This window comes from Phocoena phocoena, chromosome 2 (genome assembly GCF_963924675.1).
Source record: "Phocoena phocoena chromosome 2, mPhoPho1.1, whole genome shotgun sequence".
In the NCBI taxonomy this organism is placed as follows: Eukaryota; Metazoa; Chordata; class Mammalia; order Artiodactyla; family Phocoenidae; genus Phocoena; species Phocoena phocoena.
In genome coordinates, this window is record NC_089220.1 from 68,783,360 (window position 1) to 68,797,837 (window position 14,478).

A 14,478-nucleotide genomic window follows, 5' to 3' on the forward strand; every position below is an offset into this window, starting at 1 on the left:
TCAACTCAAACCCTTTAAGACAGGATCTACAAGTGAACAGTCTGTTGTAACTTTTGCTCAGGGATACCTCAGTCCTCCAATCTCTAGATGCAAGACTGAGATCCCCTCATGAGTAACTCTCGGAAGGATTATGCAAACATCTTTTGTCTTCTTCCCCTGGGGGAAGAGGAGCCAGTGGAAATTATTTTCTCTTTGGTAATCTCTCATTCAGGTAATTACCTTTATTCAGGTAATCACTCCTGAATAAAGACCAAATTGCAACAAGACAGGCGTGGCCAAGTTATTAAGTAAATATAGATTCACATGGTTAAAAAGCAGATGTAGAAAATGAAGAGTACACTGTGCGTGATGAGGTCACATTGGCTAGGGTAGGGAGAAGAAAGACATTCTCTGCAGAAAAAGCTGGCAAAACAGATGAGAGATGAGATGATGGCTGTCTTGGACTGTGTGCCTAGCCCACATTCACATCACCTATTTGAAAGAGACCAAAAGAGCAACAGTCAACTGGTTTTTTTGGAATGTTTAGCCATACCATCAAGAACTTCTGCCTAACAAATGTTTCAGCATTTTTGGACAAAATTTAAATTCATCATGTATTTGAGCCATATTTCTTTTACTAATTTATACATATTTAACTCAGTATCTTATAGTTTTTGAGGCCCTGCAAAATGATAATGTGGATTACTTAAACATATTAGAAAAATTTATTTGATTCTGCAAAATCAAATCATTTAATGACTTCTCTATGAAATATTTAGTCTCATTGAGTCTGGAAGAATTAGCTTTGAAATTAGCTTTACAACAAACTCAAAAATGTGTATTTTGATCCTAGCTCCCCCTCCCCAAACTAATTTGTTTTGTTATTTAAGTAAGTCGTGCTGTGGGCCCACAGGGACTAGGATTGGGGTGTTCTGTCATTTTACTTTTTAGTGCCAAGCAGGAAATTGCACAAGAGGAAAGATAATTTGACACAAACTATGAAGTTAAATAAAGACAAAAATTAGAAACTTTTGATTCTTCAAGGTTAGCTGAAGAATCATACTTTAAAATATATATTTATTAAGTTGGATTAACTATAAATATCTTATATAGAAATGATTCAATCTATTAAAATTTGTTGTGTTAAATAAAAAACCAATTTAAAAGAAATTAGATTGAAATGACTGCTGACAGGAACAAACTAGACCAATCCCTGAACCCTTTTTTCATGACAATAATAGATGGGATATGGTGATACTAGTAATACTGAAATTTCCATATCAGTTCTAATTTCTGAGTTAATTCTAAATATAAGCTTTAAAAACAATGGAACTTGGGGCTTCCCTGGTGGCGCAGTGGTTGAGAGTCCGCCTGCCAATGCAGGGGACATGGGTTCGTGCCCCGGTCCGGGAGGATCCCACATGCCGTGGAGCGGCTGGGCCCGTGAGCCATGGCCGCTGAGCCTGCGTGTCCGGACCCTGTGCTCCGCAACGGGAGAGGCCACAACAGTGAGAGGCCCGCGTACTGAAAAACAAACAAACAAACAAAAAAAAAACAATGGAACTTGAAACCATTGACAGAAGAAAGTGTGGTTAGAAAATCTAATTAAATAGTATTTTGTTTCCGAACTAGATTGAAACAAAAAGTAACTTATGCTCTTCTAAAATCCATTTAAATAATCTATATTTTCTATAATACACAGATTTTTAAAACTAATTTTGACAGGTATAAGTACTAGGGATGTGATGTACAATGTGATGAATATAACTAACACTGCTGTGTGTGATATATGAAAGTTGCTAAGAGAGTAGATCCTAAGAGTTCTCATCACAAAGAAAAAATATTTTTCTTCTTCTTTTATTTTGTAGCTATAGAAGATGATGGATATTTACTAAACTTATCGTGGTAATCATTTCACAATGTATGTAAATAAAACCATTATGCCGTACACCTTAAACTTATACAGTGCTGTATGTCAATTATATCTCGATAAAATTGGAAGAAGAAAAGACAAAACATTTTTAAAAATTAAATTAAACTAACTTTTACTAAGTGGATGATTCCATTATCATACGGACGGGCAAAGAATGTTTGCTCTTAGTGACAATTCAACCACCATCTAGTGGAGATTTCTTTTAACAACATAAAAACAGCATCTAGAATTCACCAAAGAGTTTTCAATAAATGTCACAGATGGTCATTAGAATGTGTCTTTTGTTTCCTTTTATTTGGGGGAGATTTGCCTATTAACTTTAACCTCAACTGTATATTTAGCTCTTTAATCATTAAATGGTCAAACACACTAGAATGAAATAGCTTGGTGAATGCTTAGTAGAGGTAAACCACTGCAGAAAGGAGTCTATTTAATCTTTAAGCGTCTTCGGATATCAATATTTCATCACTTCCCATGGTAGCTGATACTAAAATTTATGAACAATATATTTAAAGCAACACAATTTTACAAGGGTAGTACCTTTTTCTCATTTCTGTATATTTTGCTTAGCATTGTAGCCTAATTTCATTATTTCAATGATCATTTGTAAGGGGCCAAATTCTAGATAATTTTATCCTCATAAGCTCCAGATCCTCTTTTCCAAGTGTCCATGGAACATCTCCATTTGGATGCCTTACAAACACCTTTAACTCAACGTGACTAGAATCCAATTCATTATTTTCCACCCCCTAAATTTTTCCTTCTTCCATGTTCACATTTTATCTTAAAAGAATCACCTTACTCCAAGATAAGGAAGCTCAAAATATAGTATGATCAATCAAATCTCTCTCATAACTATTTCTACCTCTTCCTAGACACTGGTATTGTTTAATATTAAGCCCTTACTTCCTCATAGGAACACAGTTGTATTTCCCTATCACCTGGTTCAAACCATCTTCTACCCTACTGTCATATTTCAAAAGCACAGCTCTGATCATGTCACAATACTGTTCAAACACCTTCAACATCTCTCCAGGCAAGGTAGCATCTGAGACTGACCTCTGAAGATAATGTTCTTTTAGAGAATGTGAGTGCATTCCAGATATTAATTTGAAATGAACTCTAAAAGAACAGAGTGTTTAGGGACAAGTATATAGTCTGATGTTGCTAGAGGGTAGCTGAGAGAGAGAGTTTGAGCAAACAGCAAGCTTCAAACTTTTCTCTTGCTATTTCCCGTACCTCAAATGTCCATTGGTGTCCAATCCAGCTCAAATGCTACCTTCTCCAAGACATCTTCTCTGGTGCTGCCAACTGAAAAGAATCATTCCTTTCTTCAAACATAAGCTTATCCCTGCATACTCTGTATGGCATTATAGGTATTTGTGTACAGGCTTCATGCTCATGATGCTGCAATAAGCTATCTGTAGGGAAATGTACATCAGGTTCATTTTGTTCAACCTGCAAATCACTGTTTTTAATGCAAAAATTAAAAATGCAAACATTGCAAATGATAGAGTAAATGACAGCCATCCTTGTTGGAAATAATTAATAAATATATGTCTTCCTTCAGATAAAACTTAGACTTTAAAAAATCTCAAAATATTTTAAGCAAAATTGAAAAAAAATTACATAAAAACGAAAAGAAAACTTTGTGGAAATCATACATTTCAGTAATAAAGCCATTAGAAACTTTTCTTCAGATTTCTACTGGTCATCATTTATTACAGGTTGTTGAATGAACCTTTAAGGAATTAAATTCAGATTAGAAAAAAAGAAACATTTCTGAGTACTGAATTCAATCTAATGTAATAATGATTATCATTATATACAAAGTATGAAATTTTATCCTTTTGCATTACTTGACATTCCCTTTTTGTATTTGGGTTTGCCCTGCGTAATAAGTTGGTTTCAATTTTTGAATTGATTTGTAATAGAATGCCCTTGCTGGGTTAAAATAGTCCTTTTGTTATGCTGCAGAGTAATTCAATGCCAGAAATCTTGACTGGGAATGTGAAGCTATAACTTATTTTCCATGTATAATCAACCCTCGGTTATCTCAGAGTGGACTATCCATACTTCAGAGAACTACATGTCAACATCTATCAACAGCATTTACTGTAGATGCTCCACTGAAAGCACATATCCTGCTTTACTATTTTGTTTTGGTTGATTCAGTCTCTCTTCCTATTTTTAATTTATATTCAGGTTACATCACAGTAGGAATACAATATAATGACAACTATACATACACGCTCTTGCCACAGGAAAGTTGAGAGAATAGCTCTGATTTTGAGTGCTACTCTACTCCAAAGAGTCAGTTTAACAAAGTGAAGCCTGCCAGGAACAGCTAAAGGAATTCAGAATGGAAAATGTATATGCCGTATACGTATATTGCCTCCTCAAGTGAAATAACATGTATGAAAACACTCTATATAAATAAATATCCCGGGCTTCCCTGGTGGCGCAGTGGTTGAGAGTCCGCCTGCCGATGCAGGGGACGCGGGTTCGTGCCCCGGTCTGGGAAGATCCCACGTGCCGCGAAGCGGCTGGGCCCGTGAGCCATGGCCGCTGGGCCTGCGCGTCCGGAGCCTGTGCTCCGCAACGGGAGAGGCCGCAGCGGTGAGAGGCCCGCGTACCTCAAAAAAAAAAAAAAAGAGGCCCGCGTACCGCAAAAAAAAAAAAAATAAAAAAATAAATATCCCAACGCATTCCACAAAATAAGCTTAAGCTTCCTCCTGAATCAGAAGAAATTCTGGGGTAGTGAAAAAGCACTCAACTTGGAATGTTTGGTTTTTTTTTTTCCATCTTTATTGGAGTATAATTGCTTTACAATGGTGTGTTAGTTTCTGCTTTATAACAAAGTGAAACAGTTATACATATACATATACATATGTTCCCATATCTCTTCCCTCTTCCATCTCCCTCCCTCCCACCCTCCCTATCTCACCTCTCCAGGGGGTCACAAAGCACCCAGCTGATCTCCCTGTGCTATGTGGCTTCTTCCCACTAGCTATCTACCTTACGTTTGGTAGTGTATATATGTCCATGCTTCTCTCTTGCTTGTCACAGCTTACACTTCCCCCTCCCCATATCCTCAAGTCCATTCTCTGGTAGGTCTGTGTCTTTATTCCTGTCTTACCCCTAGGTTCTTCATGACATTTTTTTAACTTAAATTCCATATACATGTGTTAGCATAAGGTATTTGTCTTTCTCTTTCTGACTTACTTCACTCTGTATGACAGACTCTACGTCTATCCACTTCATTACAAATAGCTCAAGTTCGTTTCCTTTTATGGCTGAGTAGTATTCCATTGTATATATGTGCCACATCTTCTTTATACATTCATCCAATGATGGACACTTAGGTTGTTTCCATCTCTGGGCTATTATAAATAGAGCTGCAATGAACATTTTGGTACATGATTCTTTTTGAATTATGGTTTTCTCAGGCTATATGCCCAGTAGTGGGATGGCTGGGTCATATGGTAATTCTATTTGTAGTTTTTTAAGGAACCTCCATACTGTTCTCCATAGTGGTTGTACCAATTCACATTCCCACCAGCAGTGCAAGAGTGTTCCCTTTTCTCCACACCCTCTCCAGCATTTATTGTTTCTAGATTTTTTGATGATGTCCATTTTTACTGGTTGAGATGATATCTCATTGTAGTTTTGATTTGCATTTCTCTAATGATTAATGATGTTGAGCATTCTTTCATGTGTTAGTTGGCAGTCTGTATATCTTCTTTGGAGAAATGTCTATTTAGGTCTTCTGCCCATTTTTGGATTGTGTATTTGTTTTTTTGTTATTAAGCTGCATGATCTGCTTATAAATTTTGGAGATTAATCCTTTGTCAGTTGCTTAGTTTGCAAATATTTTCTCCCATTCTGAGGGCTGTCTTTTGGTCTTGTTTATGGTTTCCTTTGTTGTGCAAAAGCTTTGAAGTTTCATTAGGGTCCCATTTATTTATTTTTGTTTTTATTTCCATTTCTCTAGGAGGTGGGTCAAAAAGGATCTTGCTGTGATTTATGTCATAGAGTGTTCTGCATATGTTTTCCTCTAAGAGTTTGATAGTGTCTGCCCTTACATTTAGGTCTTTAATCCATTTTGAGCTTATTTTTGTGTATGGTGTTAGGGAGTGTTCTAATCTCATACTTTTACATGTACCTGTCCAGTTTTCCCAGCACCACTTATTGAAGAGGCTGTCCTTTCTCCACTGTACATTCCTGCCTCCTTTATGAAAGATAAGGTGACCATATGTGCGTGGGTTTATCTCTGGGCTTTCTATCCTGTTCCATTGATCTGTCTGTTTTTGTGCCAGTATCATACTGTCTTGATTACTGTTGCTTTGTAGTATAGTCTGAAGTCAGGGAGCCTGATTCCTCCAGGAATTTTTGTTCTCAACATTGCTTTCGCTATTTGGAGTATTTTGTGTTTCCATATAAATTGTGAAATTTTTTGTTCTAGTTCTGTGAAAAATACCAGTAGTAGTTTGATAGGGATGGCATTGAATCTGTAGATTGCTTTGGGTAGTATAGTCATTTTCACAATGTTGATTCTTCCAGTCAAAGAACATGGCATATCTCTCCATCTATTTGTATCATCTTTAATTTCTTTCATCAGTGTCTTATAATTTCTGCATACAGGTCTTTTGTCTCCTTAGGTAGGTTTATTCCTAGATATTTTATTCTGTTTGTTGCAGTGGTAAATGGGAGTGTTTTCTTGATTTCACTTTCAGATTTTTCATCATTAGTGTATAGGAATGCCAGAGATTTCTGTGCATTAATTTTGTATCCTGCTACTTTACCAAATTCATTGATTAGCTCTAGTAGTTTTCTGGTAGCATCTTTAGGATTCTCTATGTATAGTATCATGTCATCTGCAAACAGTGACAGCTTTACTTCTTCTTTTCCGATTTGGATTCCTTTTATTTCCTTTTCTTCTCTGATTGCTGTGGCTAAAACTTCCAAAACTATGTTGAATAAGAGTGGTGAGAGTGGGCAACCTTGCATTGTTCCTGATCTTAGTGGAAATGGTTTCAGTTTTTCACCATTGAGAAAGATGTTGGCTGTGCGTTTGTCATATATGGCCTTTTTATGTTGAGGAAAGTTCCATCTATGCCTACTTTCTGCAGGGTTTTTATCATAAATGGGTGTTGAATTTTGTCGAAAGCTTTCTCTGCATCTATTGAGATGACCATATGGTTTTTCTCCTTCAATTTGTTAATATGGTGTATCACATTGATTGATTTGCGTATATTGAAGAATCTTTGCATTCCTGGAATAAACCCCATCTGATCATGGTGTATGATCCTCTTCATGTGCTGTTGGATTCTGTTTGCTAGTATTTTGTTGAGGATTTTTGCATCTATGTTCATCAGTGATATTGGCCTGTAGTTTTCTTTCTTTGTGACATCCTTGTCTGGTTTTGGTATCAAGGTGATGGTGGCCTCGTAGAAGGAATTTGGGAGTGTTCCTCCCTCTGCTATATTTTGGAAGAGTTCGAGAAGGATAGGTGTTAGCTCTTCTCTAAACGTTTGATAGAATTCACCTGTGAAGCCATCTGGTCCTGGGCTTTTGTTTGTTGGAAGGTTTTTAATCACAGTTTCAATTTCAGTGCTTGTGATTGGTCTGCTCATATTTTCTATTTCTTCCTGATTCAGTCTTGGCAGGTTGTGCATTTCTAAGAATTTGTCCATTTCTTCCAGGTTGTCCATTTTATTGGCATAGAGTTGCTTATAGTAATCTCACATGATCTTTTGTATTTCTGCAGTGTCAGTTGTTACTTCTCCTATTTCATTTCTAATTCTATTGATTTGAGTCTTCTCCCTTTTTTTCTTGATGAGTCTGGCTAATGGTTTATCAATTTTGTTTATCTTCTCAAAGAACCGGTTTTTAGTTTTATTGATCTTTGCTATCATTTCTTTCTGTTCTTTTTCATTTATTTCTGATCTTTATGATTTCTTTCCTTGTGCTAACTTTTGGGGTTTTTTGTTCTTCTTTCTCTAATTGCTTTAGGTACAAGGTTAGGATGTTTATTCGAGATGTTTCCTGTTTCTTAAGGTAGGATTGTATTGCTATAAACTTCCCTCTTAGAACTGCTTTTGCTGCATCCCATAGGTTTTGGTCATCGTGTCTCCACTGTCATTTGTTCCAAGGTATTTTTTGATTTCCTCTTTGATTTCTTCAGTAATCACTTTGCTATAAAGTAGTGTTAATGTTTAGCCTCCATTGTTTGTATTTTTTACAGATCTTTTCCTGTAATTGATATCTAGTCTCATAGCATTGTGGTGAGAAAAGATACTTGATACAATTTCAATTTTCTTAAATTTACCAAGGCTTGATTTGTGACCCAAGATATGATCTATCCTGGAGAATGTTCCATGAGCACTTGAGAAAAATGTGTATTCTGTTGTTTTTGGATGGAATGCCCTATAAATATCAATTAAGTCCATCTTGTTTAATGTATCATTTAAAGCTTGTGTTTATTTATTTATTTTCATTTTGGATGATCTGTCCATTGGTGAAAGTGGGCTGTTAAAGTCCCCTACTATGATTGTGTTACTGTCAATTTCCCCTTTTCTGGCTGTTAGCACTTGCCTTATGTATTGAGGTGCTCCTATGTTGGGTGCATAAATATTTACAATTGTTATATCTTCTTGGATCGATCGCTTGATCATTATGTGGTGTCCTTCTTTGTGTCTTCTAATAGTCTTTATTTTAAAGTCTATTTTGTCTGATATGAGAATTGCTACTCCAGCTTTCTTTTGGCTTCCATTTGCATGGAATATCTTTTTCCATCCCCTCACTTTCAGTCTGTATGTGTCTCTAGGTCTGAAGTGGGTCTCTTGTAGATAGCATATATATGGGTCTTCTTTTTGAATCCATTCAGCCAGTCTGTGTCTTTTGGTGGGAGCATTTAATCCATTTACATTTAAGGTAATTATCGATATGTATGTTCCTATTCCCATTTTCTTAATTGTTTTGGGTTTGTTATTGTAGGTCTTTTCCTTATCTTTTTTTACTTGCCTAGAGAAGGTCCTTTAGCATTTGTTTTAAAGTTGGTTTGGTGGTGCTGAACTCTCTCAGCTTTTGCTTGTCTGTAAAGGTTTTAATTTCTCCATCAAATCTGAATGAGATCCTTGCTGGGTAGAGTAATATTGGTTGTAGGTTCTTTTCCTTTATGACTTTAAATATGTCCTGCCAGTCCCTTCTGGCTTGCAGAGTTTCTGCTGAAAGATCAGCTGTTAACCTTATGGAGCTTCCCTTGTATATTATTTGTTGTTTTTCCCTTGCTGCTTTTAATATTTTCTTTGTATTTAATTTTTGACAGTTTGATTAATATGTGTCTTGGCGTGTTTCTCCTTGGATTTATCCTGTATGGGACTCTCTGTGCTTCCTGCACTTGATTAACTATTTCCTTTCCCATATTAGGGAAGTTTTCAACTATAATCTCTTCAAATATTTTTTCAGTCCCTTTCTTTTCTCTTCTTCTTCTGCAACCCCTATAATTCGAATGTTGGTACATTTAATGTTGTCCCAGAGGTCTCTGAGACTGTCCTCAGTTCTTTTCATTCTTTTTTCTTTATTCTGCTCTGCAGTGGTTATTTCCACTATTTTATCTTCCAGGTCACTTATCCGTTCTTTTGCCTCAGTTAGTCTGCTATTGATCTGTTGTTCACTGTTGCTTGTTTCATCTTTAGTTCTTCTAGGTCCTTGTTAAATGTCTCTTGCATTTTCTCTATTCTATTTCCAAGATTTTGGATCATCTTTACTATCATTATTCTGAATTCTTTTTCAGGTAGACTGCCTATTTCCTCTTCATTTGTTAGGTCTGGTGGGTTTTTATCTTGCTCCTTCATCTGCTGTGTGTTTTTCTGTCTTCTCATTTTGCTTATCTTACTGTGTTTGGGGTCTCCTTTTTGCAGGCTGCAGGTTCATAGTTCCCGTTGTTTTTGGTGCCTGTCCCCAGTGGCTAAAGTTGGTTCAGTGGGCTGTGTATGCTTCCTGGTGGAGGGGACTAGAGCCTGTGTTCTGGTGGATGAGGCTAGATCTTGTCTTTCTGGTGGGCAGGTCCATGTCTGGTGGTGTGTTTTGGGGTGTCTGTGGACTTATTATGATTTTAGGCAGCCTCTCTGCTAATGGGTGGGGTTGTGTTCCTGTCTTGCTTGTTGTTTGGCATACGGTGTCCAGCACTGTAACTTGCTGGTCATTGAGTGAAGCTGGGTGTTGGTGTTGAGATGGAGATCCCTGGGAGATTTTCACCATTTGATATTATGTGGAGCTGGGAAGTCTCTTGTGGACCAGTGTCCTGAAGTTGGCTCTCCCACCTCAGAGGCACAGCACTTACCCCTGGCTGCAGCACCAAGAGCCTTTCATCTATGTGGCGCAGAATAAAAGGGAGAAAAAGTAGAAAGAAAGAAAGAGGATAAAATAAAATAAAGATAAAATAAAATAAAGTTATTAAAATGAAAAATAATTATTAAGAAAAAAAAATTTTTTAAGTGAAAACAAAATAAAACAAAAATGGACGGATAGAACCCTAGGACAAATGGTGAAAGCAAAGCTATACAGACAAAATCTCACACAGAAGCATACAGATACACACTCACAAAAAGAGGAAAAGGGGAAAAAATAATAAATCTTGCTCTCAAAGTCCACCTCCTCAATTTGGGATGATTCGTTGTCTATTCAGGCATTCCACAGATGCAGGGTACATCCAAGTTGTTTGTGGAGATTTAATCCGCTGCTCTTGAGGCTGCTGGGAGAGATTTCCCTTTCTCTTCTTTGTTCGCACAGCTCCCTGGGTTCAGCTTTGGATTTGGCCCCGCCTCTCCGTGTAGGTTGCCAGAGGGCATCTGTTCTTTGCTCAGACAGGACGGGGTTAAAGGAGCCGCTGATTCGGGGGCTCTGGCTCACTCAGGCCGGGGGGAGGGAGGGGCACGATGCGGGGCGATCCTGCGGCGGCAGGGGCCGGCGGGAAGTTGCACCAGCCTGAAGAACGCCGTGTGTTTTCCCGGGGAAGTTGTCCCTGGATCCCGGGAACCTGGCAGTGGCGGGCTGCACAGGCTCCCACGAGGGGCGGTGTCGATAGTGACCTGTGCTCGTACACAGGCTTCTTGGTGGCGGCAGTAGCAGCCTTGGCGTTTCCTGCCTGTCTCGGGGGTCCGTGCTGTTAGCCGCGGCTCGCGCCTGCCTCTGGAGCTCCTTTAAGCAGCGCTCTTAATCCCCTCTCCTTGCGCACCAGGAAACAAAGAGGGAAGAAAAAGTCTCTTGCCTCTTCTGCAGCTCCAGACTTTTTCCCGGACTCCCTGCAGGCTAGCCGTGGTGAACTAACCCCCTGCAGGCTGTGCCCACGCCTTCAGTCCTCTCCCTGTGCTCCCACGGAAGCCTGAGCCTCAGCTCCCAGCCCCGCCCACCCCCTGTTTGTCCTTTCGTAACCTCTTTTCCTCTTTCTTTTGATACAATATTCTGACTTTCCTTTGAGGAACTCCTCCCCATCTGAGTCCATGTGTTCAGGGTGGAGCAGACCATACTTCCCTTACACAACTGGTGGGCTCAGGACCCACACTGGCCAATTAATCTCAGTGATGTTTCGGCCCAGAGCCACAGCTGGAATTACTGGAAAAGAAATGTTATATGTCTGGAGGGGCTGGTAGCCATGTTTGCTCTTTGTGGAAAATATATGAGAACAAACAACAGATAAGGCATGATGGAAAAGATGACTGACTCAGGGCCCTGAGTTTTCTGTTTGATGTAGAGCTGTAACTAGGAAATGGATGCCTTGCCCTTTCCAGTATGTGAGTGAATAAATTACATTTTAATGTTTTACCTACTTCAAATGCCCTATTCATTGTTCAAATTTTAAATGAAGTAACAGTGCATTGCAGTGGACCATCGTGCAACATATTGTGAAGTCTTTATGAAAAATAAATGAAATAAAGGAAATAAATAAAGGAAAAATAAAAGTAAACAAGATAGTGTTATCACAACATTTTGCCTAAAACTTGGCACATTTTAAAGAAATAAATGAATATATATTAGATGTTTAGTAAAATCTAAGCCATTATTTAAATAAAAATATTAGTATCAAAAATAATACTAGTTTGGATAACTACCTTATTGACAAGTACAAAGTTAGACATTTCAATAAAACATATATTTTTAATTAAAGTATTGAGGAAATGTTAATTTTGTTCAGTATTTTTCCTACCCAAAGAACAAAAGAAAGCAACATTAAACCTCCCCTTCTCCTATATATGCCTTTAGGAACTGACTTTTTATCTTTCCTTATTGTACAGACTAGCTTTAGGGAATACTGGTGTGCACATCAGGTTTTCTTTTTATCAATTCCAAATCACTTCTTAATTCAACTAAATACAGTTACAAAATTACATAAACAGTTTAAAAAATCTTCAACTTAATGGAACTCTCGGCTTCACGTGACACTACTTAACTCTCTTGGTGTCTCCCGCTCCCTTGCTGGTTTTGAGGACACAAGCAGCCATATTAGGGACTCCAGTGAAGCAAGGAACCACAGGTGGCCTCCAGGAACTGAGGCCAGTAAGAAACTAAAGCCCTCAGTCCTACAAACATGAGACCAACAGCTACCTGAGTTTAAAAGAGAATTGTTACACACCTATTAGAATGGCCAAAATCCACACCACTGACAGCACCAAATGCTGAGGAGGATGTTGTGCAATGGAGACTCTCATTCGTTGCTCGTGGAATGCAAAATGGCACAGCCACTTTGGAAGACAGATTGGCAGTTTCTTATGAAACTGAACATCCTCTTCCCATACAATTCAGCAAATGCACTCAGTACTTACCCAAAGGAGTTGAAAATTTATGTCCACACAAAAACCTGCACATGGATATTTATAGAAGCTTTATTCATAATAGCCAAAACTTGAAGCAACCAAGATGTCCTTCAGAAGGTGAATGGATAAATAAATTGTGTTATATCCAGACAATGGAATATTATTCAGTGCTAAAAAGAAATTAACTACCAAGTCATGAAAAGACATGGAGGAAACTTAAATGCATATTACTAAGTGAAAGAAGCCAAACTGAAAAGGCTACACCCTACATGATTCCAGCTCTACAACATTGTAGAAAAGGCAACACTGTGGAGTCAGTAAAAAAAGATCAGCAGTTGCAAGGAGTTGGTGGGGAGGGGAAGAGATGAATAGGTAGACCACAGAGGGGTTTTTTAGGGCAGTGAAAATACTGTGTATGAAACTACAATGTTGGGTCTATGTCATTATGCATCTGTACAAACCCATAGAATGTACAACATCAAGAGTGAACCCTAACGTAAACAATGGACTTTGGTGATTATAATGTGTCGATGTCAGTTCATCAGTTGTAACAATTGTACAATTTGGTAGGGGATGTTGAAATGGGGAGGCTATGTATGGTGGGGAGGGGGTATATGGGAAATCTCTGTACCTTCCTCTTGACTTGGCTGCTAACCTAAAATTGCTCTTTAAAAAGTCTTAAGATAAAGAAAAAAAAAAAGAGGTTTATTCTTCAGGTAAGACTTGGATGAAAACCCAGCCCTGGTAAACACCTTGACTGTACACTTGCAAGGACCTACTTAAACTGTGCCCAGAGACTACATCCACAGATACTGTGAGATAATAAATACATGCTCTTTTAAGTCATTAAGTCTGTGGCAATACTGCTATACAAAAAGAGAAAACTAATATGTAATTGCTATCTTCCTTCGATGTCTGAGATACATTTCAAATTGGGTTTTTCTCATGACTCAGGACATCCCATATAAATCTCTTTAGTGTTTTTTTTTTCCCTACTACTATTGATTAAAATGTGGTATCTTTCAGGAGAGAGAATACCTTTAGCCACTTCTAACACTACTAACCCTCCTAGAAAATCTTTTTCATTCCTTTTAACTTAATTTGCATTTGAGGTTGATTATTAAGCTCAGACTTCAACTTCTAAGGACCATACTTACATCATTGAAGCTATACATCTTCACTTGAATACCTCATGAATGCCCTAAACTCATTACTGAAAAATGAGTTCAACTGTTAGGAAGACTCAAGCATTTGTTAGAAAGAGTTTGAAAAAAATTTAAGAATCACCTACTTAAAACCCTTAACATTATAAATGGTGAGATTGAGACTCTGAGAATTTTCTAGTGACATTCACAATGCCTTACAGCTAGCACTATTGAAATGATTACTTATTAACACTTAGTTGACAAATTTTCTAACCTGAAGTGAAATGACAATGTTGTTACTTTGGCTACACTCAGTTATTTATAATACTTTTATAGTCTTGACCCACACAAGACCTTTGATATAAAACCTCTAAGTAAAATACTAGTAAATGAATTGAACACTGAATTTAAAAATTATGAATCATGATTAAGTAGCATTAATCCAAGGAATGTATGGTTGGTTTAACATCAGAAAATGTATTAATGTAATTTATTAAACTAATCATCTAAAAGAGAAAAATCAGATAATCAACTCAGTGCAGAAAAATAAAATCATTTAATACGGTTCAACAACTATTTATGATAGCAACTCCTAGCAAGCTAC